The sequence below is a fragment of the Nothobranchius furzeri genome, chromosome 5, assembly GCF_043380555.1.
Source record: "Nothobranchius furzeri strain GRZ-AD chromosome 5, NfurGRZ-RIMD1, whole genome shotgun sequence".
Classification (NCBI taxonomy): Eukaryota; Metazoa; Chordata; class Actinopteri; order Cyprinodontiformes; family Nothobranchiidae; genus Nothobranchius; species Nothobranchius furzeri.
The window spans coordinates 73651357-73675155 of record NC_091745.1 but is presented as its reverse complement, the minus strand read 5'-3'; the positions used below and the strand labels follow the sequence as shown (position 1 = coordinate 73675155).

Genomic DNA, 23799 nt, shown 5'->3' with positions numbered 1-23799 from the left:
ATATGACCACAGTTTAGACACTAGAGTTAAAAATTAGGACCCAACAGGTTTTTATTCCATTGTTTTACTAAAACACACCAAAAAGATAAACGTGAGAAGGGTTGAGGAAATCATCATGTTAGCTGCAGGATCAATGTCAAGAATAATGGGAAAATCTTTCGAAGAAAGGAAAGGAAGGTCCCGTGACTTGGCTTTTCCTACACAAACACTTCCAGGTGAAAAAAAATGGATAGGACCCCCGATGAAACAGGGTAAAAGGAAGATTTTGACATTGCCACCAGTTTTCTTTATGTAAAAGGTTATAAACTATCATTTGTTTCACATTGTAAATAGCTGCCTGAATGGCCTCAGTTTGGAGAAAGTTTACACTGGACAGGAATGATAAGCTAACTGCTAGTTTGAAAGCAGTCAAGACCACGGTGGAATGTAAGGCCGGGAATATATGTGCTTTTTAACCTGGTGTTGACGCTGGAGGACAGCTGTGTCCTGTTCACATACTTGCTGCTACACTGCACATAGTACTGGAGTAGTCCACTAGGGGGCACAATACGAAACGCAGACCAGATAAAGTTCTAGGTTTGTAGGGTACAACCCCCCAAAAAACATGGCGTCAATAGAACACCGCATTAATTTCAGAGGATGCGCACAAACAAGGCTTTAAACAGGACACAAATTACAAGAGGCAGCCATGATAAACACACATATGCGACTAGGGTTGTCACGGTAACAGGTGTAGCGGTAAACCCTGGTAAAAAAGTTGACAATAATAACAACCGTCTTGTTTTTAAAAAAACTATATTATCTCGGTGGATTACCGTGGCTGCGGTGTAGACGCGGTGACCCTTACCAGCCACCGTATCATCTGCTGAAGTTGCCGGCGGCACATGCGCACTTTGTTGTTTACAACCAAAACTTTCTTGAAGCTAAAGCTGAAATAATGGCTAAAGGAGGAGACGGAAGCGCTCAGGAGGACATTTTTTATCCCTCAAAGAAGACAAAGTGGGAAGTACGGGCATTTTTGGATATTTGAAGAATGCCAAGGCACAGTTGATAGAAGATGGCTGTCCTGTTTGCAGCACGTGCAGAAAAAGTGTCTGTGAAAGGCAGCGACGCTTCAAATCTCACGACACATCTGCGTGACCATCACCCACAACTCTACAGTCAACGCAAGGCAAGATAACGTTAGCGTTTTAGCCAAAGTGGGTGATCCGAGGATTTGGGTTGAGGGAGAATGCAACGAGTCGCTATATAAAACAGCCGCAGCACCGCTACCTGCATATAAACCGTGTCGCGGACACCCCCATGTTGAAATGACGCTATGCATTATGGGGCTCCCAGGGGCAGATAAGAGTTGGTCTCTCTCAGAGAATAACTATGAATTTAACAACGATTACTGCCTGATGACATTTTCCCAGATCTGCAAAGCTCACTGGAAGGACACAAACCGAGGACAATATTTTCTGATATAGGTTTTATTACTCAAGTAAGGGTAAAAAAGTATCTGATTAGAAGGCTACTTGAGTACTGAGTATCATCTGATCTAATATTTTTAAAATGATGACATCAAACAGACAAAAAATAAGTTATGGGCAAATATTGGTATTTTAAAGACTAAAGGGAAAAAATGTAAACAAATAAACAACATAATTACAAAATAACACATTTTAGGCAAAACTGAGCAGTTAAAAAAATTTAAATCATATTAATGTGATTCAGTATTTAAGATTTGAGCCATTGTAAGATGGCAGCAATACACTTTGGTTGAGCTAGCTATTAGCTAGTCAATTCTTAAGGATGTAAACGTTGTTTCTCTGAACTGAGGCTGGTCATAGAAGCAGTCTACATTTTTTTAACAGAAGACAGTTTATTCATTTTTTTCCTTCATTTAATGTCTGTGTTGATACATCAACTCAACTGTGCCCAGTAAGTTTGTCAAGAGTTGTTCCTCTTTTCACAGCGCTTCCTCTGTTGACTCTGGCTCATATGGATATCCTCTTATCTTCCCATGAAAAAGGCCTGCTTTTTGTTTTATAGCCACTCACTTCACTGTCTGTAGCTGGCATTTTTAGGATTAGACTCGTCACAAGTCACGGCCGATTATTGTTGGCACAGCTGTATGGCTGAGGGAATGGTGGCAATTTAAAAAATAAAGTAAAGTGGTGTGACAGAATCAAACCAAGTACAAGGATCAAGTTTACCTCATGCATGTGCAAACTACATTTTAGAAGATCCAAAACAAAAATTATTAAAATTAGTTTAGTAGAAAATAAAATGTCTAAAACACCATCTTAGTGTTTCTGTCTTCTGACGTAAAATAACTCACAGAACAACCTTCATTTCTGACCCGCATTTCTAGTTATTCCTTCCAGTATCATTAACTAGTGAGCTGTTGATAAGACTCTCCATTGTTTTGACGTAAGTAGCACACCCAGTTTCTGGGAAAGCATGTCTGGGCCAGGGGTCACTAATGCGGAGACAAACAACCCTTGAGTCCAATCTTACAGGTCACTGGGTCTGCGATGTGCGCCGGCGTTGTTTTCTCACTCATTGAACAGACAGCATCTCGAAACCTGTAACATCATCCGAGGGACTCGGTGCCAGACACCCCCACCTCCCCCCAAACGGCCTGGTCTGCTTCCAATAACCTACAGAGTAACGCAGACCTAAGAGGAGTCACAAGACAGAAACCGAATAATTCAAAAGCACTAGTCGAGAAGAGTTTTGAGCCAAATGGATGCACCGAAATCACGTTTTGACTCATGAAGGCTGCAATTAGGACAGATAGTCATCCATCCCTCTTTTAAAGACCAAGTTCACAGTTATTTTTTAAATATGATCAGTCGCTCTAAATTTAACATGCAGGTTAAACGTGAAAATAGCCTGCTACCCCTACATTCTGCATTAGCTGCAGATAGACAAAATACTTGGAAATGCTCTGCTTAGAAAAGGCAGTCAGATCTACGTCACAGTGGAAGTTAGCATCATGACCTCTGCCATCTTGGCTCACAGCGGTGAAGGCTGTTGATTTAGCATCCAGGAGAGAGCAGAGCATGTCTGCTAGTAGAAGCTAACTGTTAGCATTAACGACTCCACAACGTGGCAGAACTATTCAGGCTTGTGTTATTTGTGGAGATAAATCATCAATGTCGCAAGGTAAATGGAGTCAAGTTGCGTTGCTGTTAGCCAATCAGAAGCAAGATGTCTGAATATCAGGAAATAAGACTCCAAATCCTGTCGTCTTCTGCTCCCCACTCCTCTGGCTCAATTCTACTTCCTGAAACAGAAGTCTCAGAAATGTTACCTCACAGAGACAGACTCACAAGGCATTCATTTATACCAGAGACTTATGCAGATTAAAAAATAAGTGAACTTGGTCTTTAAAGATTGCATTTGGCTTAACAATTTACACATACTTCAGAACAAAATCCACTTAATTCAATGCATCTCTTATGTAATCCTCCCCTAAAATTTGAGAAGTCCTCTGACAAAACTGATAAAATTCCCTCTAAGCTCCAAATTGTTCTTGCAAAAGCCCCCCCCCCCCCCCCCCCCCCCAAATCTTTAATAAAGATGGTTGCAGCTGATTCATGGAAACCTGCTTAGCAGCACTGAGTTGAACCATTTGGACATAACTAACTTTTTATATTGGTAGATCTGACTAAAATCCACTATGAGCATCTAATTATGCGATTTGCCAATCAGGAGCCAAGACAAAGCCAAGAACCTATGATTTTACCAAAAACAACGCAAAACTTTTTTTCTGATTGCACCTATCAGAGAGTTTTTATTTATTTATTTTTTCTTTTTACCTTTACAGTTTCTACTGCTCCAAAACATCTGATCACCCTGTCCACGGAGGAGAGGGAGGACCCCTGAGAGGCCTCCACGTCAGTCATGTGGACACAACAGGAGCGTAAAACGTGCCACCTGCATCCAGATGTTGCTGCTCGAACAAGCCCTGGCATTTTATCAGCTTTAGCAAACATTTCTAACCAGAACGCGGACAGAAAAATGTTGACGTCACACATATCACGGATGTTTTCGTGGCTCTAGTAACACAGAAAACGCATACAGCCGGTCACTGATGATGAGCAAGGCTAGCGCTGCGTACCAAATGTTTTAACCAGTTAGCCTTTAATGCGAATTAAAACGTATTCGGCACGACTTACAGCAAGGTTAGCCTTCACCGTTAAAATGGGTTATTAAATGGGACAATTTTACCAACGCGTGAAGAGCAAAGTGACACTCACCTCCACACCTCCGAAACCTTTGATTCTCTCCAGGGTGTGAGGTTAGCTGCGGTGTTGTGCCGAAAAACGCATCCCTTCCGGAAAAGCACTCCTCATGCGGAAAGCAAGCGGGCGAACTTCTTTAAATTTGATTGCCACGGTTAAATTTTGATAAGTATTTGGGTTTTAAAAATAGATTAGCTACTACAATATACGCATTAACTGATTATTTCTTGGCATTGTTGTCGAAATAATTCAAAATTCGTCATAGTTTACCACAAAAACTAATTTAAACTACATAATTATCAAATAAACCATTAGAGGGTTATAAAACGTTAAATCAAATTGTGAATTTGAGATACAAGTTAAAAATAGTTGTCTTGATGTTCACTTCCGGTGTGAGGGGTGCTTTGCGCAGCAGAGGTACGTTTATCAGCTCAACACCGGTTCGGACCTCTTGCTCAATGGTCACACCTCGCACACATTCCGCGGCGTGTTACACGTATCAGTCAGAGGATTTCGAGTTAACGCCTCCTCTTTTCTCCTTACCCGATACACGAACAGTCTCTGGCTTCTCTTAACTACGCTGTCAACTTTAATAACCCACCTTCTTCGTGAAGAATCGCGCCCACTTGCGCCGCTAGCCGCCTAGCTTTATCAACTTTTCAGCTGGACTTCCTGTTGGAGCTTCCGCATAGCCATGCCTTATCGTCGGTGTCCTTCAGCCGGTGGGACGTTGTTCATGAGATTCGTTCATAATCTCTAACCCACCTCCACCTATACGAGTTTACTGTAAATCCTGCCTTGGGGCAGATCTAGCAGCCTGTCACACGACAGGAAAATCTTGCACCATCATGACACAGACAAAAGACTTTTACCTTATTAGGTATTAGCTGCCTTATCCGCCACATGTGAAGCCAGCGCATTGTTTATAATCTGATTAACAGAAACTCTTACCTTGTTCCAGCTGCAGTAAAAATGTCCCCTTTACTTCCTCCTCTTCCTTTTGTTCGTTTTCTCTTCTTGGTCCAAATGAGTAACTTCTCTGTGTCTCTTCCCCCCTCCCTCCCCATCTATTAGACCCTCCCCCCCTGGTTTTGAGCCTGGAAAAGGAATGACACCATCCTCCCAAACAAGTTCCTTCTCGTTCGACTTTGGTTTTGGACTTGTGTGTTTTCTACATAAACAGCACCCTTCTCTCCTTTGTCCCTGCCCCCATTTCTGTATATGTGCTCATAAATGGTTCAGTCAGACTCCTCCTCTCCTCCTGCTTGGATTCTTGCAGCATTCTTCTTCCAGTGACATCAACCCTGTTGCCTCTCCATGTAAGGTCAGGCTGAAGGAGTGAGGGAACCAGAGAGGGAAGAGATAATGGAGCTTGATTAGATGAAGACACACAAAGTGGTCATGGGTTTCAAAGAAAGGAGGCAGTGGCTCAAAAAGTATGTTCCACTCAAACAGGATTACTGAAAACTCAGTAATGCCTGTGAAGACTTTTACCTGTGAATATTTGCCTCTCACCAAGAAATCTGACAGTTTTTTCTAAGTTCATCATTTCAGTAAGGATGTGGCTTTCTCCAGCTCAGTTTGGTGCCGACACTTTGCGCCCTGTTTTATAAAATGTAGTGTTAAAAATAAATGTTTTTGCTCAATTACTGGAATTTCTTTGGTTAAGACAAAAAAGTGAGGAATAATCATTTACAAGTTATTTGTACAACAGGAACATTTTAAATCCCAACAGTTTCTTAGCAGCCAATAGAAATGTGTTCTTTACTAACTTTACTTGGTTTAAAAATCTTACTAAAATAAACAGAGTGCTGTATTTCAAACCCCAATCATAATTGTTATGTAAACATTAGCTTTGTTGATATTTCTTACAGGTCTATATTTGTGTGCAACAAAAACCAAACTTAAATAATTTGTCATTCTTTATTGAAAAACAATAAAATACAGTTACAGTAACCCCTCGTTACTTCGCGGTTCGTTCATCGCGGATTCGCTGCTTCGCGGATTTTTTCTTTGGAGCATTTTTCAGGGGGAATTCGCAGATTCGCAGTATTTTTCACTGATTCGCGGTATTTTTCTATGCGAAATATCAAGAAATTCTTGTTTTTTTTCATCAATTTCATCATAAAATTAACTTTTTGTAATAAAACTAAAAAAACCAAGTAACATTTTTTTTTCTTGAGTTTTACCCACAAAAACAGAATGTGATCATACGATAATTCAATATAGTACTGTATGTCAGACAGGTCGGCTGGACTTGGGAGTTGAGCTTGTAGGGAGCGTGGTTTCACAGACGCGGAAGTGATAGCGTCGGTGAAACACCGGCTGATTTAGGAAACCCCCGAGCGTTCGAGCGTCAACGAAGTGACACGGAAATGCCGGGCTTTCCAGAAATAAGTAAGATAACTTACTATGAGCTGATAGTTCGTTGGATTGATCGGTAGGTTGGAAACTCTGATCATGAATCTGAAGAAACGATGACTGAGTGGTGAGCTGGAAAGGCGACTTCCGTTTATAGCCGCAGTTTGTGACGTAGGTGCGACGTGGAGGGAATCCCCGCGAGGGGCATGCTGGGAGTCCCTACTTCGCGGATTTTCACCTATCGCGGCCAGGTCTGGAACGCATCCACTGCGATAAACGAGGGATTACTGTATACAGAAAGTGTGGGAAAATGATCATGTGAAAGTATTGCTCTTTAAATGAAGAAAAGAAAAACTCTAAAAATGTCCTGTACAGCAACATGACAGAAGAATGGTGGTCTGTCTGTCAGAATGTGCTGAACAGATTTGCTCTATCAAGAGGAGCCTTAATGTGTATGAGGTTCCCCTTGAGTAATATTGGTTTGGGTTATGTATCGCCACATCAGCATGTAAATGCTGAACCAATCTGGAATAAAGACTGCTGATAGAGGATAAACAAGTAAATAAGAGAAAAATTAATACAACTAGGAAACCAACATAAAAACAGCAACCAGCAGCTGCACCTGTGAAGAAACATTTCTAAGAGTCATCAAGAAAACGTGGGATGAACAACTATAAACATGTAAAGCATGAACCACAAACATGAACAACAAACATCGACAAGCATGTGTTCGTGCCGTGTGCTGGGATGTGAAGTGTTACCCCGGGTTTACACGGGAGCCGTCAGCAGCACGTTACTGCAGCAGCACGTCTTGCTCGCATAAGCTGCTGCTTGGCCCTTCCCACGAGACGCGAAGCAGCAGGGGAGCAGCTGTCACCGACCGAGCACGAAGTCACACGAGTGACTTCGTCAGTAAACACAACAACAAGCAGGAGAAAACTACAACATGGTTTGTGTTTTATGTTCTGTCCGTTTCATAATCGCCAATACGGACCTGAAAAACAAAGGAGACCGCTAGCTAGATGATAACTTCTCACGGGGACGCACAGTTAGTAAACTTTTTTAAAAGTAAAACAACCGGAAGGCAGTACGTTCTTTATTCTGAAAATCTCGGGAGCTTCTCTCCATTTCCGCGTCCGATTTCCTGTCTTTCCTTCCCCAAAAATGTCGAACTTGACCCGTTTCAGAGGCGTCGCGCGTAGAAAATAGAACCGGCGCGTAAAGGCCGCGACATGCTGCTCCTGAGACGCGGCCGACTCGCGCTGCTGACGGCTCCAGTGGAAAAGGTTCTGTTGACCATAGCGGTTCCTATCAGCAGCTATGACGTGCTGCTGCAGTAACGTGCTGCTGACGGCTCCGGTGGAAAAGGTTCTGTTGACCACAGCGGTTCCTATCAGCAGCTATGACGTGCTGCTGCAGTAACGTGCTGCTGACGGCTCCCGTGGAAAGCCGGGGTTAGACTGGATCAGGTGCACTCTGGAACGGCCACAAGCACCAGAAAACCTTGCTACAGAGAACTCAGCTATGCCACGTTCAGAACCGGGCTGACACAGATCATGGGCCACATGGCACAGGAATCACACAGCATTTCCACCTGACAGAATCATTAAAATTAGAATCAAATAAAACAGTTGTTCAGTATGACGTCAAAAGGATTTTTAAAGAAGGCAATTGGACTTCTTTGGTTTCATGAATATAGGAGGGTTGATCTTAAGCCTGATTCATGCTTCTCCTGCGTCAGTGCGGAGACACGCAACTCCATTATCCGTCCTTGCGTAGGGCCCCAGCAGGCACGCAAGTACGCACTGAGTCGAGCCCACATTTTTAAACATCTGTTTAACGAGACGGACAGAGCAAGCTTGTGATTGGTCAGGATGCCGTTGTCGTCTACAGCGCCGCCATTGCGCACTCAAAAACAAAGAGCCGAGGATAACTAGCAACAGACACGGAGAAACTTGAAGAACACCTCGCAAAAACCTCTAAAAACATGAACGTGTTTATTTCCCGTGACTGGAGGAGTGAAACGATCCACAGCAAGCGTTTTATTTGTAGACAGAAATGACAGGAATCATGGGTTTGGAGGTGGCGAGCCCGTGAAGAGGTGTAGGAGAATGAGACAAATTTGTCTGTTAAAAAGTCTGTTATGTACAAAAAACACAATATCATCACACTATTTTGGACCGATACATGACAGGATACCACAGAACAGCTCTCCGCCCTCTGCTGTCCGGTCCGGGAATTGCTTTGCAACACTCCCCAGGAGACGGAGAAGTATGAGAGCTAAACGTCTCCGTCCGTGCGTGCGTGCCTCTCCCTGTTGGAGCTGACAGAGAAGCATGAATCAGGCTTTACTGTAGCTGTCAATTGTTGCTTGATAAGCAGAAACTGTCACCTTCAAAACACCTCCTCTGCACAGGTGTTTCTTTGTAATTAGGAACAGGAATAAAGTTAGAGAGGTCAGCAGGTAAAAGATCAGCTTAAATTAATTTCACCATTAGAACAAAGGATGTTGTGTAGGCGTGAGATCACCAAAGATGATAGGGTCTTTTAAATCTTACTTTCAGATAAGCTGATGACGTTCAGCAGCTGAAACGGGGGGTGAACTGGCAGGAACTCCACCGCAGAGAGAAAATGAGTACCTGCTAGGAACAAAATAGAACAAACAAACCAAAACCCCCATACTGCTGGGATTCAACAATACAGCTTATCTATGCAATAACATATCAAAATGATTTTAGTTTTAAGATATTTTATGTTTTTTTTCAATGTAACATCAACCTATCAAGAAATTTGTCATCAAATATATCTCAGAAAACTGAGAAGGTTGCATATGCATTTAGCATGTTGTAACTTTTACTCTGAACTTTATCAAGTGTTCACTTACATAAATGTTAGAATATCACCTTAGGTCCCGTTCATGCAGACTCTAAGGGATAGATAGGAACATATATGTAACAGTAAATGAAACAGTGCCTGACTGTTTAAAGTCCATTTACAACTTAGTGAAGCATCCTGTATGTTGGGGTCAAACTTCAAGGATAAAGAGCTTCGTCAGTGTATACTTAGGCCCCGTTCATGCAGGCTCTAAGTAACATTTAAAAGGATGTCCAATAAAAGGAAGCCTCTTCATATGTTATGTTCTGTCTGCAAATATCAGAAAAATGTTCATGGTCACAACTTCTGACAAGCACATAACAAAATGTACAGACAGACTAAAAGTTATGACGAGGACAGCTTTTCTCTAATCTCCATAAAAATGGATTAATTTGTGAGCTTCTTGCGGACAGTTTTGCCTTCTTTTATCCGGTCCGTCTCCTGCTGTGCTACATGATTTAATCTAATTTTGCAGTACCACGCTGAAGCCATCTTTACAAGCACATGGACATGATTACTTTCTTCTGAAGAATTTTGGTGACACTTTTCAAAGAAGAAATTCTTGCCTTCAGTCTCCTTGTCTTCCAGGATTGCAATCTAAGCTTTTTCTGAACTACGCATACCTTTTCATTTGCCGACAGAACTCCTTTTAAGCGTTTTGGGAGACTCTGATCTGATAGCAATGGTCACTCAGGATGCTATTTGGCTGTAATGGCACAGCGTTAAACTGACCAGAGTCTGAGTCATTCTGGTGTTGAACACTGTGACCAGAATGAGCAGTATCACACTCAACTGCTTGCAGAGGAATGGCATCATGTGTTACATTTTGAGTAACAAAGACCTCGAGGTGACTCCACACATCAATATATTGCTCAGATCAACACCAACTTTTATGTACACCTGCATCTACATCTGCAACCTTCTCAAAACTTACCGTGTCATTCCTACTTACCTGTTCTTCCCTTCTTGGAACAGGTTTTTTGACCTTAAAGGACGAGAAGATTGTAGGTACGGCTGTGTCCTTCAGGCAAACTCTCCCCTACAATAAAAAAAACATAATTACTTAATTAAAAAAAAAAGAGATTCACATATACACACATCAGACAAGGTCAGCTTCTGAAGAACACACTGGTACACCAGAGCACTGTGTGTGTGTGAGTGAATGTGCTTGCATGTGTGTGTGTGTGTGTAAAAGACATGTGTAGTGTTTGTGGTTTATAACGCATATGTTGTTGGATTTTATCCAGAATCGAGACTTTGAAAATATATAGTTTAATTACAGTTTGATTTATTTGACATCTGTATGTTTATTATTTTGTTTTTTTCCCCCTAAATGCCTAACGTTTTAGTTTAACATGAATATTTGTCATTCATCCCAATACATAAAGTTACACATTAAAGACTGTCCAAAAATTTAATTGTTTCTCTGAGTAATTAACCATAGAATTAGATGGAAATTAATAACATGATTGTTTCCCATCTAAACAGCCCTAGTCCCAGACAATTCAAGGGTGGGGAAGATTTTCTTCTAGTTACACAGCAATGTAACGTAGGTATGTTATACAGCTAATGCTTCAATTTTTTAAATCTCAACCAAAATATGAAGTAATGTGTTTGTACCCTGGAGTCCGTGGTGAAGTGATGACTCTCAAAGTGTTCACTGCACAAGCGGGAGAATGAATTGGGAGTCCAGCACTCTCTTCTTTGGTTGCTCACCCAAAGGTCAAGCCTCGCTGGATCACCTAGAGGAAAACTTCATACAAACAACTAATTAAGTATATGGCTTTAAAATACTTACCGGAAATTACTGACTGGAGCGTACTGCAATATAAGCCTCACTCCCCCCAAAAAAGAGTGAGTTTATCTGATGGCATACAGACTTCTAACATCAAGCACTATCTACCAACTCACCGAGCTGCAGTATATCTGTGGTCAGGTCCGGCTTGGGGAGAAAATATGACACGTCTTTCAGGATGGACTTCATCTTTGGTAGCTGGCGAAGCCGGGAAAAGCAGGATCTAACCACCTGGCTAATGTGGGAGTCCATCCGCATCTCTGGGTCCAAAACCACCCCCAGGTTAGTGATGGTTGGCTTCACTAAGCTGCAAAAACAGGGTTGCAGGACAGGACTAACTGCAGTGGGAGAGGGAGGAACAAATATTCCAGTTATAAATATTAAATATTTTAAAAAATAAATATTTGTTAAAAGGAAGAAACTGATGATGACTTTAAGATTAGAGGAATGTTCTAGAACGGGTCTGGAACCAACGATGGCCCTTTGGATCAAATCTGGATTAAAAAATAGCTCATGATTTTATTTATGGATGGAACAAAAATACAGGTTTTAAGCATCTTCTCAGTATCTTCATGTTGCACGACTTTCCACAGCAGAAGGACACAAAAACTGCCAGAATTATGATTAGATAGATTTACGTTTTAATCTCAGAATCCCAACTTTTCCCAGAATCCTCACATTATTCTATGAGTTCAGAGAAAATATACATTTTTCAGAGGTCTCGCTCCCCTGTTGTGGATATTTCTCAAAATTCAACCATTTTTTTCTTTTCAAAAGCTTTAGTAAGAGTTTGGACTCTAAACAAGTTTTACTTTGCAGACTGCTTGTCTACACCTTCATCAGATCTGCTCATAATAAAACATTTGGGTTATATTTAATGTCTAGAGAAGATGCTCTTCCTGGGTATTAAGTTATCAAAAACAGATAAAAGTTTTTTTTACCATAATTTTAACTGCTATCAGCTGATAAAAATAATAAAAACAGCCTGATCATTAAAGGGGTGTAAGTGAAACCGCGCGGATCACACAAACCATCATGCTGTCTATATGACTCCGAGTGAAGGAAACATCACGGCGTTCCCTTCCCAACACTTTGGAGAGGCTGTCTAAATTGTGACAAAGCCTTTGAAGGGATTAAGGAACGTTAACCCTTAACAAATCTATAGCATCCCTGTGGAAACACCTTGTGTTTACATGCTCTGAGCCTCCAGTCTGGATGATTTCACCTCCTTAATGTGAGGATTCACTCACTGCCACAGAACACCTGCAGTCTCTACAAGGAAAACAGCTGCTGGAATGGGATTAGAGGCTGGGATTAGGGAACGTCAGACAAAAATGGATGATGAACCTATAAACAGACCTCTTAATGGACGATCATAGCAACACCTAAAGAAGCAGCTGGACCAGAAGCAGACCAGAACTCCTGAAACTGCCCCTCTCCTGATCTATATGGTGGATACCTACATGGAGGACCAGTGTCTGATGTTAGGAACAACATTCGGGCATCAATGGCTGCATGGTGTCACAGTTGTTAGCACTGTTGCCTCGCAGCATGAAAGTTGCAGGTTTGAAACTCGGCTGCGGCCTTTCTGCGTGGAGTTGCGTGTTCTCCCCATGCATGCGTGGGTTTCCTCCGGGTACTCCGGTTTCCCCCACGGTCAGATCTGTCTCAGAGTCCGAGAGCTAGGCCTGGGCGATATGGCAAAAAGAATGATCATGATATATTTTTCCATATCGTTCGATCTCGATTTTAATCATGATTAATTTTTATATAGTCAGTTTAAAGCAGCTTAAAATGCAAAAATAAAGAAACTAGATATTAGTTAAACCTTTTATTGACATTCTGTGTGTCTTTATGCTATACAGGTACAAAATAAACAAATTATTTGCTGAATGAAACATCTTTGAGCTCCATCTCTAGCTTTTCTCTGCATTCATCATACAGCTGTGGCAGTGCAGTTAGAGAAAAATACTTTCGGCCAGGTATTTCGTACCTCTGGTCCAGCACTTTAATTAAATGCTTAAATCCTTCTTTCTCTACTGTGTTCAGAGGCATCATGTCTTTTGCTATACAAAAAGTTATAGCTTTTGTGATGGTTTTGCTTCTCTTTGAGTTCTGCTCGTACGGTGCAACAGCTGAAAATGACGAGATGATTGATTGCTGTTTTGGTTGTGCAGCTGCACCGCCAGTGCCAGCTGGACCACTACTAGCAGCCGCGCTAGTGCTAAGTCTACTTTGAGACAAGCTAACAAGTTGTCCGGACTCTGCTTGCGTTTTCACTTGGGTGGTATTTATTTAGATAATTAAATATATTCGTTGTGTTGCCAGTTTTTGAAGGCACCATTTGCCGACATACCTTGCATGTCGGCTTTATTTGCTCAACGTCACTTTTGAGATACCCGAACCACCGCCACACAACTGACGTTGAGTAACTTTTCTTCTGAACAATGTCTTAATCTCCAGAAGACAACTCCGCGTCATGACTGGGATCTACTTCGCTGTCTTCAGCTCCACGTTTGGCCATTCTGCTTATTAAACCTCTTCACCAAAGTAGCGGAGCAGGAAAAGTGTAATTGCAAATGCTTCTTCTTTTTGTTAAATGGCGGTGGGCAACCAACGCGCATGGAGGGTTAGCGCCCCCTACTGAGGCTGCAAACATCCGTTATTTCTGATCGAGACTCCCAGCTGATCACCGTAATTTAACTGAAAATGATCGTGATCACAAAGTGCGATCATATGATCGCCCAGCCCTACCGAGAGCTACACGAGCGGTCAGCTCGCGCAGAAGCTAGCCGCCGCATCGGTCAGGCTGCCCGGCCTGACCGCTGCGGAGTACCGGATGGAACAATGGAACACAGAAGTGTCCCTCCAAGCGGTCATATTTCAACCCATTTTTATCTTAAATGCACTGGGTTTTGCCCTTTTACCCATCGAAATATGCACTCTTAATTATTTTACCGTATTTTACATTTAAATTTCATGGTTAAATAAACTGTATGTACAGTCTATGGGTTAAACAGTACATGCTACATGTTAAACTGATAGTTAGCTAGCTACTTCGGTAAACAGCTAGTTTAAAGGCAGCAGTGACGTAAAATACAAATATAGATTTTAACTTACCGAAAAAAATGAAGTGGAGACTCCTTGGACGCTCTATTAGTGCAATTAATACCACAGCAAGTCATTTTGTCCAACAATTGCACCAATAATATCCAAAACAGAATTCACAAGCACAGAGACTCAAAATCCCGTAACAGTTTCCCCGGAGGGACCGAGGCTGTACTGAGGCCTTTCCACAGAGCTAGCTCTGTGGTCACGTGGGTCTGAGGCGGCGGTCACGTGGGTCGGATGCTCGTTAATTATACAGAATTTTAGGCTTTCAATACACTTAAACAGAAGAGTGAGAAAAAAATTCACCCCCCTCAGAGTTGTCATGAGTATAAACTAGATAATTTAGACAAAAAACATGTTTTGGTACCAGGCTGTAAACATGTTTATTTCTGCTGTGAAATCGGCATTTTTAACATGGGAGTCAATGAAGATTTGCTCGCTTGTGACACCAGCCCCCAGCGGATGAGGGTGGAACTGCAATTTTTCTTACTTCTGGGATGGGACCATTTTTAGAGCGGCATTGTGGGGGCTTGGGGGAAACACAAGACACAGTGGCGGCTGGCCAGTAGAGGGCGATAGGGCGCCGCCCTCCCAGTTTTTCCGTGTTTTTAATTTTTATTAAAAAAATAAATAAATAAAATTAACAATAATCACATATTCTAAGTTAACTGTGTGTTTTGTAACAAAAATAAATCATATATATATATATCTATATTGGTCTCTGCCGGTCTCTGCCGTGCGGTGGAGGCTGTGTGTGCTGTTTTTCAATCGCCCAAACAGGACGAGACCAGCTGTCCAATTGCTGACAAGAATATCAAAGGGTAGGAATGGGAATGTATCCAATCAGCGTCGAAGTTGTTTCAGAACGTTTCAGAAGCATGATGGGCGATGGAGCTACCGCCAAAGGATTCGTTGGTGTTCGGTAGAACTCGGCAGAGTCGTTTTTGGTCGTGACGCAGATGTAACATGGACGCTGCCGGTGACTACAACCAGCATGGATACCGGATCTCAGCAGCCACTGAATTCAGTTCGGTCTCTTCTCCAGCATCCGTTCGAGAGGAGAACTATGGTGGAAAATCTTAATGTCAAAGAGCTTGGACCAGATCAGCCCGACGTAAAGATAAGCCAGCAGGAGAAGGAGAGAGGTAAACTGTACACACTAGGCTTCTCCAGAAATTGGTACACCAGGAAGCAGTGGCTAGCTGGATGCAATCACGCTAATGCGTTATTTTGCTTTCCGTGTTTGTTATTCAAAACGGCTGGGACAGATGAGGCATGGATGAGTCAGGAGTTACAGACATGAAACATTTTTTCTGAGAAGGTGAAGAAACACGAGTCATCCCGGGCACACATGGACAACAACACGGTGAAGCTAGCTATGCTAGGCAGCAGAGCTAACGTTGCCATGCAGGGAACAACAGCAGCTGGGTGCAGAGGTAAGCTGTACATTACATTTCTGTGAACAAGACAATCAGAATCAGAAATCCTTGGTTGTCCCACAAACCGGGACATTTGTTTAATAACATGTTTAATGTGCAATAACTGTAAAAACTAATTTCAACACACATACTTATTATACATATTTAATCACGTAAATGTTTATTTCATGTAAATTTGTACATACATCAATCTGATTCCATTTTACTTGTTACACTTCTGCTGCAGCAAACAAATTTCCCAGCTTTTGGGACAATTAAACATTTCTGATTCTCAATTAGATGTTTTTACCTCAAATGTAAAAACATCTGATTCTCAATCAGATGTTTTTACATTTGAGGTAAAAACATCTGATTGAGAATCAGAAATGTTTTATTGTCCCAAAAACTGGGAAATATGACATTTGTAAGAGGATACTGATGACATTATTTCCTATGAAAGTGTTTCCTTTGTACTTATCTGTTGTTTTTTATTTATCATATGACAGGTTTTTCACACCATTGTGAGCCATGCAAAAGAAGATTCTTGTCACCACACCCATGACCACAGCCGAATCAGAAAGGTGCTTTTCTACTTTAAAGAGGATTAAGACTTTCCTTGAAGAACACCATGACACAGGATGGGCTGAATGCTCTTGCCATGCTCTCCATGAAAAAAAAGCTTGTCACAAACATTCCTGACTTCAATAAAAAGCTCATCGAGAGCTTTGCCACTCAGAAGGACAGAAGGGCAAAATTTCTGTACAAATGAGGTATCACACACATGCATCCACTTGATCTTTGTATAAAGTTGACCTTGGCACAACACTCCAGAAATATTTAACAGTGTAAATTTCTGGCATTTTGTCTAAGTGGTGTTTACTACCATTACTGTAACAGTGACCTGCTCGTAATTTTTGGTGTTCACTCAAATGTTGAAATTAAACAAAATGTTTTTGTTACTTGCCTCTTGCATTGCCTATTTACCATTTATGGTCATGTTATTTTATGTGCAATTTAATGCAGTATTTTTCAACCTTGGTCTGCAAGGCAGCGTGCCAATAGTCAGACACACCTGGATTAATCAGTTTGTCCAATGATGTAAGACAGGAACTAAAAGAGCTGTGCTTAATTCAGGAAATAGTGAAGTTGTGCACAAAGCTCAGAAAGCACAAGTTTGTTTAAAAAAAATAGCACAGCCCCACCAAAAATATTTTTCACCAGCCGCCACTGACAAGACAATTAAAAATGTAACTCCCAAAACAAAAAATAACATCTCCAATTACACACAGACATTACCTGATGAGCTTGTGATTGGTATCAATGTGCACCATATACTTTGGGCAAGGAACTGTGTACGTCCTCACTACACATCCCAGATGTGTCATTCGAGCAAGTACACCCGCACTGTCCACACGATGCATGGATGCATACAGTCGGTCCCACAGTACTCTATGTCCCTGGGCAAGTGAGCACCTCGGACTACCCTGTACCCAGCATCTGGCATGTTGCTCTTAATTACTGTGATAAAATAAATCTAGTTCCTCATCACTGCATTTACTGTATGTGGCAGATACAAATATATAAATAAATATATTATTTTCAGACATCCGTCTAAATAGAGTTGCTCTGGATACACCAAGGAGTTTGGTAATGACACTTGTTGGCAGACCCATTTCCACAAGGTGTTTGAGAGCCTCTCGCGACACCGCCAATCGTTGACGGCCACGAGAACCTCTTTCAACGTGTACTGTTATTAATGTCTTTTGATTATCTCTTTCCTGCTGGATAATAGTATTCAGATCGGAAAGAGCAGAAAGTATATCCTCTCCCTCCCACATCAACAATGTCACCTAGAGCACCTAATAAAACTAAATAATGGTGACAAGCAAACTATAGAGCTCCGGGAGTTGACGTCACTTCTCCCGGCATGCAACAGTTCAAATCGAAACGGCGCCATTTGGCAGGCAGAAGCCAGCAGCTGGACTATTTGTTATTGTCAGAAAACTCAATCAAACGGGAAATATGGTAGATTCCTGTTGTGCCCCAGGATGCAGAACAGACGCAGACGACATAAGGAATGAGTCATCTACAGGATTCCCCAAGATCCAGAGCACCGCAAACGTTGGATCATTGTAATAAAACGCACTAGTGACCGGGCGAAAATGAAGCTGTGGGATCCCGAGAGTAAAGGTTTTCACTTATGCAGCGACCACTTCATATCAGGTACTTAACCAACGTTTCCTCAACTGTGTATGGTATTTATTTTAAATGCTTTTATTACGATTCTTAGTGGGCTTCCTAAACTTATTTTGGCATGGCTTTTTCTGTCTTATTACTCATAGCAGCAAGTAAACATCACGTAAAACGTTGCCTCGTGAGTTCTGCGTGCTGCCGTTTACGTGTTTTATGATGACAGCAATTAACCGGCTAAGCTGTATTTTATTTTTAAGCAATGGTTGATCATTTGTCAGATCACACATAAAAAGCTCTTTGGATTGCTATTATCTGTCTCACCGAGACTACTTACGTGTAAATCTGTTATTTGTCCGTCCATCCATCCATTTTCATCCGTGTATCTGGAATCGGGTTGCGGGGGCAGTAGCGTGACTTCCCTCTCCCCAGCCTCCGGAGCCAGCTCCTCCGGGTAAATCCCAAGGGGTTCCCCGGTCAGGTCCGGTGTTGTGCCGGTAAGAAGTCCGCTCCGACAGCTTCTGGCGTTTTAAAAAAGTATCCCAGGGGCACGGTAAGGGTCGGAGATGTTTAGTCTATTTAATTTCTGACTATATAAAACGATTTCTTCTGTTTTAAAGTGTGAAGTAAAATCCGACGAAGTAAAATCCAAGCGGATCCCGTTCATGTTCATGGTTACATCCGTGTTTGTTTACCTTTTTTGCATGCCAAAATGGCGTCCACAAACTGAGAGTCACGTGGGGTCCGGAGCTCTATAGCCCTTCCCCATCAACAGGTTGCCTCTCCAAGATGCTTGACAGTCGATCGTAAAACCTCTGAAGGATGTCACGCCTCAATGATTCCTAGAGGAAAAAAAAAACAAAAACAGAACAAACATGAATTGGATAACTGTTGGGTAATAAATAAAATAACAACTTCCAAATATCTTATGGCACTTTTATTTTTTTAACACTCCAGCTATGATAGTTTTAATAAAAAAACATTTTTAAATAAGACCAACTGTAGATTCAAAGGTACATGAAATGATGAAGCAGTATTTCTGTTTATTATGTGCCAGAGCTCATTGGCCAAAATTGAAAGATGTATTTTATTTGAAAAAAAAATATTTCTTTAACTATCGCACACCACCAGAAAATCTAACATTTATGCACCGGCTCAGCCAGTGTCTGTCTCCTTATTACTGCACGCACAGCCTAAAGCAGGGGTGTCAAACTCAAATTCACAATGGGACAAAATTAAAAACTGGGACAAAATTGTGGGCCAAACTCAATATTTGTTGAAAAGTTTATTTACAGATGTCTTGTTATTCAACTGGAAAGAAACTTATTTTTGCATCTGAACACAGAATCTGATATGACCAAATTACACACGAGCAAGTACATTTTAAATAAAACACATCACTCGTTACTTATGTCTCAATTTTTATTTACTCTTTTTACTCCTTACAATGTGTACATATTCAGTATTTAGATTGTTTTACCTTTTGGATATTTTAAGTTTGTCTGTTTTATGTTTTCTTTTAGTTTACTCTTTATTATTATGTTTTACTCTCCTGTTTGGCTTCTGTAATGAACGTTATTGCTGCTGTGACATCACAGTTTCCCCACTGAGGGACAATAAAGGGATTTTCTATTCTATTCTTCAATTTGTAGTCTGTCCAGTTCCCATTTTAGAGTAAGTTGAATCTTTTTTTTTTTACAGGCCAACAACAAAAACCAAAAATAGCAATTATCTTCTATGAAAATATCTCAGTTATTAACTTTCATGCTTTGGAGCAGAAAAAGTTCATGACAATTAAATGTTTCAAGCTCAGTTCTCTCCACTCTGATGGTCACCTGTTCCAGCCAGATACCTTCTTTCTAGGCGTTCAAAGTCGGAAACTCGCTGAGTAAAATGGGCGCTAAGAGGAGTATCTTCAGTTGTTTAAGACTGAGGGTAACGCTGCACACGCTGATTCTACTAGCATGGATGCTAATGATCGTAAACATAAGAGGGCTTGCTTCGTCTCGCGCGCTAACGCCGCAAAGCACTGTGGGATTAGTAGTCTTATCAGCAAAATCGCCCGGTGGGCCAGTTTTAATATTATATATTTGATATTTGATTTCGCGGGGCAAATAAAAATAGACCAAGGGCTTGAGTTTGATAACCGTGGCCGAAAAAAATGGTACCTAGACACGCTAACTAAACAAATGTTCGCTTGAGTTTAGCTTGATGTTAAACTAGATGAAGAATGGACCAGACTTCACGCAACGTCTGGACTGAATTGAACATAAAACATTTTACTAGACAATGAAGAACGCTTCTACTCATAATTCTATAACATTGCATCAATTACAACGAGGGAATAAGATAAAACGGTTACTCACAGATTGTGACCGGTCCATCCCGCTCTGCCGTGTGAACTGCAATACGCATGCGCACAGCAGATCTGTTCCGTAACATGAGGCGCCATATGATTGGCTGAAAGCGAACAGCCCTGGCAGAATCATATATTTGATTGACAGATTCATTAGCCAATGGTGACGTTTGTTGATCTGCGACGTAAGGAGTGTCTCAAAATTCAGCACACCGATTTCTCTCACGAATGCTGGAAGGTTCACAAATGAGAAGCTGTTCGTGAATGCACGTTCAGCAATTCGTATGATCTGTGAGTTTATATTACAAGTGTTCTTAGAAATTATATTTGTGAACCACAGAGTGTGAACTTCAGAATTAGCGTGTGCATTTGTGGAAAATGTTGCATGACTTATTTTTTCACATTATATTTATGAGTCAAAGAGTGTGCGCGCGCGCACACACACACACACACCTTTATGATGATCTCACAAACGCTGAAAACGCACGTGGCGCTGCACATGACGCTGCCTGTTTACGCTTTATTACGTCGCTTTGTTACGTCATCCTGCCAGCCTATAAATAGGGCGCTAGAACCCCTTTGTCAGTCAGTCAGCTAAGCTTAGCTGGAAGGATGGGTGTATTCGGGGATCTCTCGTCAACTCGTACACTCAGAAATTTCTGTAAATTTACTGCAGAATTCCAACAGTAACATACCGTTTTTCCAAATTACGGTAGGATAATGTTAAATCTGATGTTTTTTTCTGTTGAATAACAACAGCTGGAAAATTACGGCAAAAAACGGTCTGGTCTAATAGAGTATTTCCTTTGAAGCACATTTTTGAAGTTGTCAACTTGAACAGCCAGTTACGTTGAAGAAGAAGAAAAAGAAGACAATCACTCTTCATCCTCCAACTTGAAAGCTTCTGAAGGGTGAGTTTTTCACTCTTAAGAATGTAAATCATGGTTTTGGTCAGTATTAAGTCAATATATAGATCACCAGAAACCCACTTGTCAAAGTTTAGCATACTTACAAAACATGCGCTTCTGAGCTGCTTTCTGACCTTCCCCACCTACAAAGTTTAATTACAACAATCAAACGTGACAGAGCCTGGATTTGTGTTCTGAACAGTCTAAACATGTTTTAAAAAGAAACGTATGACAAAAGTGGCACCTGCTCAGTAAAACCACCAACAGGGTGAAAAATATCAAAAAACTGTAGGCAGAGACGGGCTACAACTTCTGGATCCACTTTATATAAATCATTTTATTGATTATCGTCTTATGAAAGATAACTTTGAAGTACACGAGCGACCAGGCGCGTTGCAAGCTTTTCAAAAGTGTGGGGGATGTTGTCTGTGCCTAAAATAATTTCATGTTATTCATCTTTTTAGTTTAATTTCCATAATAGCGGAGCAGGTGCGAATTTTAGACGCGTCACGCACGTCTCCGTTTTAAACATGTTTAAACTGTTCAGAATACAAATCCAGGCTCTGTCTCATTAGATTGGTGTAACTAAAGTTTGTACTGAATGAAACTTTACATTAAACCATGTTGAAAAGAAAAGGATTCGATTATCTTCTCCTCCTCATTTACAGTTAGTACAGTGCAGTGCGCGTGGCTCTGGGGTTCATCAAGTTTAGTTGTTTCTCCTGGCAACAATCTTCACAAGAAGGCAAAACAGGTTACAGATATTTCCATTTGACTGTTTATTTTGACGGATAAACTCAAGGATGTTGGTTGTTTTGAAAGAATTACCCCGACGCACACTGATGCGCATGGATGAGCTGACATTTTAATTGTTAACGCACATCGCGGAGGTAACTAAATCAAGAAAATATTCCCATCAGAACATCAGAGCTTTATTCTGGACACTGTGTCCAGCGCGGCTCGGAGAGCCCACGGCGGACAGTGGGCTGATGATCTGTAGAGGGGTGCGCAGCGCAGGACCACGGTGCATGCGATAAGATTTCCTCCCACTGAAGCGGTCTGGAAACCCGGTCTCTCTGAGGGATGTGTCACTTGGAAAAATGTTCTTTTTATGAAATTATGAAACTTTGGCTGAACAGCGCTTGTTCCTGTCTCTAATATGGAGACGCATGACGCATCCAGTCTGAGGCAGAATAGCCTCTTCAGCAGCTCAGAAAGCACCTGTAGAGACATTTGATTACGCACAAAGTTTATGTGAAGCAGAAGCGGTCGGGCCACGGCAGGTGAAATGTTCCTAGCCTACATGAAGGGAAACTGTTTAATTGTAACATTAATATGTTACTGGACACGCTGGTCTGGTTGGTTAGACCAGTGTTGGAAGTGGAAAACACACACACACACACACACACACACACACACACACACACACACACACACACACACACACACACACACACACACACACACACACACACACACACACACACACACACACACACACACACACACACACACACACACACACCAATTAAAATAATGCTGATAGCATGGACTAGAAGACAGGTGATGGGTTACGTATTTAAATGATGATCAGGCTGCTGTAAAATGTAATCTCCGTCCACATCCAGACACAATTATCCTCTATTCTTTCTCTATTTGCTCTGCTCTTGTCTGGGCTGACGTAGCCGACGGTGCACGCGGCGCGTCTATCTAGCGGCTGATGCACATTTTACGCATTTGGAGAGGTGGGCTGGATGCTTTGCGTTTACTGGAAGATGGTCCACTTAACGTACGGTTGTAGACTACATATTAATGACAAATGAATGAAAATTAAATTGTGAGTTTTTACTTCATATTTTAGAAATAAAAATGACGGGGGAACACATTTATGACGTCTTTTTAAACGAAATTTTCTAGCGCGACCTGCCTGCTTCACTTAAGCCACTGCTTATTAAGGTCCGTCCAAAATTACCGTGGGAAACGGGTAATAATGGCTCTTTGATGGGAACAGGTTGCCGACCCCGGTATAAGATCTGAGCTGGTAAAACAAAAATCCTCATCAGCAGGCTTTTTTGAAAGTGGGGGGGGGGGCACAGCTGCCAATCACAAATTTTGCCGGGGACATGTCCCCGGTTAAAATGACGCCTATGATTCTATGTAAAGATTGTCTGCGTAAACCTGAACAGGTCCAACCCAGTCTTACTGTGAGACCGGGTTGACGAGTCACGCTTGTGCGTAATCATAGCTGAAGAGGATGTGAGATTCTGGGATTCTCCTCAGACGGCTCATGGATGTGTCGCCACATTGGAGACAGGAACAAGCTCTATTCAGCCAAAGTTTCATAATCAGGGAACATTTTCTAAGTGACAAGTCTCTCTGAGAGACGGGGTTTGGAAAACACTCGCTTCAGTGGGAGGAATCTTTTTAAAAACTCCGGCCAAAGTGAAGATCTGCGTTTTCTCCGTTTTGGGTGTCTGCGTGTGGACAGACAAAACCAGAGTTTTAAGGTCTGCAACGTCACTTTCCGTGACAGAAAAATGCTGACATCACG

At 41.6% G+C, this 23799-nt stretch overlaps 1 protein-coding gene across 5 annotated transcripts in view; it reads right to left on the bottom strand.

Annotated features, from left to right (window-relative positions):
- The window catches only part of zyx (zyxin), a 53050-nt gene that overhangs the window by 17144 nt on the left and 12107 nt on the right, over positions 1–23799 (bottom strand). Inside the window, exons 1-4 of one of the 5 annotated variants that reach the window (XM_070551086.1) lie at positions 11382–13053; positions 11091–11223; positions 9155–10509; positions 5187–5565 (exon numbers count right to left, since the gene is read on the bottom strand). The gene's annotated coding sequence lies outside the window, so the exon portion shown is untranslated. The other 4 variants (XM_070551087.1, XM_054741037.2, XM_015950190.3 and 1 more) reach the window with 4 other exon arrangements.